The sequence below is a fragment of the Molossus molossus genome, unplaced genomic scaffold (assembly GCF_014108415.1).
Source record: "Molossus molossus isolate mMolMol1 unplaced genomic scaffold, mMolMol1.p scaffold_m16_p_9, whole genome shotgun sequence".
Lineage (NCBI taxonomy): Eukaryota > Metazoa > Chordata > Mammalia > Chiroptera > Molossidae > Molossus > Molossus molossus.
In genome coordinates, this window is record NW_023425403.1 from 45,550,677 (window position 1) to 45,552,388 (window position 1,712).

The 1,712-nt window shown below is 41.6% G+C and overlaps 1 pseudogene; it reads left to right on the forward strand.

Moving 5' to 3' along the window:
• The first annotated feature begins 594 nt into the window (after nt 1–594).
• On the forward strand, nt 595–1,478 carry LOC118622823 (annotated as a pseudogene).
• The last annotated feature ends 234 nt before the right edge of the window (nt 1,479–1,712 follow it).

The window sequence follows — 1,712 nt, forward strand, 5'->3', positions numbered from 1 at the left end:
TTCTACTTAATCATAAAGTGGACAGGAAAAATTCAACCATAAATAAAGGCAGAAAAATATTCAAGAGTGCATATTTTTCACATTTTTAACCAAACAGTTCGGCTGTTCTATAATATAACCTCCAAGCCAATTATTATGCTTTTTAGATGTGATGGGAGGCATTGCAGTGGCCTGCCCGTCCTGGACAACTGATGGGTGGCTGGTGTCACAGGAGCGTTGAGAAGCCATCGCGGTGATTCTGAGTTAGCGCCTTTGTCAGGACAGCAAGCGCCTTTGACCCAGACGTCCTTGCGTCTTTTCTCTAAAGTTGCAGAAATGGAAGTCTTTCAGCAGTTGCCACAACCTGAAGGACGCCCTATGAGCGTTGCTTTATAACTTTTAACATCTATTTGCTTTTTCAGTTAGTATGTCCAAGGGTCAAATTAGGTAAAGTACTTGGTAGAATTTGTTCAAGGAAGTTGAATACCATTTCGACTTTTGTGGGTTTTTTTGTGTTTTTTTTTTTTTTTAATCAATAGCTGAGCTTTTCCCTCAGAGCTGTTCTAGGCCTGCAGGTCTGGGGTGATCTGCAGACAGGAGTCTCTGTTCCACAGGATGGGCTTTGTTAAAGCTGTCAAAAGTAAGGCCTACTTCAAGAGATACCAAATGAAATTTCGAAGACGACAAGAGGGTAATACTGATTACTATGCCCGGAAACGCTTGGTAATCCAGGGTAAAAATAAGTACAACACACTTAAATACAGGATGATAGTTCGAGTTATCAGCAGATACATCATTTGTCAGATTGCTTATGCCCGTCTAGAAGCAGATATGACGGTCTGTGCAGCTGATGCTCATGAACTCCCAGAGTATGGTGTGCAGGTTGGCCTGACAAATTATGCTGCAACACAGTGTACTGACCTGCTGCTGGCCTGAGGGCGTCTCCATAGGCTTGTGGACAAGATCTATGAAGGCCAAGTGGAGGTGACTGGAGAGGAATACAATGTGGACAGCACTGATGGTCAACCTGGTGCCTTCACCTGCTATTTGGACCCAGGGCTTGCCAGAATTACTACTGGAAGTAAAGTTTTTGGGGTCCTAAAGGGAACTGTGGATGGAGGCTTATCTATCCCTCACAGTACCAAACGATTCCCCAGTTATGATTCAGAAAGCCAGGAATTCAAAGCAGAAGTACATCGGAAGCACATCACGGGTCAGAATGTTGCTGATTATACGCGTTATCTAGTGGAAGAAGATGAAGATGCTCACAAGAAACAATTCTCTCAGTACATAAAGAACAACGTAACTCCAGACATAGAGAAGATACGAAAGCTCATGCTGCTATGCGAGAGAATCCAGTCTATGAGAAGAAGCCTAAGAAAGAAGGTAAAAAGAAGAGATGGAACCGTCCCCAAATGTGTCTTGCCCAGAAGAAAGATCCGGTAGCTCAGAAGAAAGCAAGCTTTCTTAGAGCTCAGGAAAGGGCTGCGGAGAGCTAATAAACCAAACAATTTTCTACGAAGATTATTCAGATAGACAATAAACTTATTGAACAAGCAGCAAAATAAATAAATAAATAAATAAATAAATAAATAAATAAATAAATAAATAGCTGAGATGTCTGCCTATGTGAGATGTAAGAAACTCAGATGTGTGTGTGGTGTGTTGTGTGTTTCAGATGACGTTCCTATGTGTACCACTTTACATTTAGCAGACAAGTAAGTACTTTTACT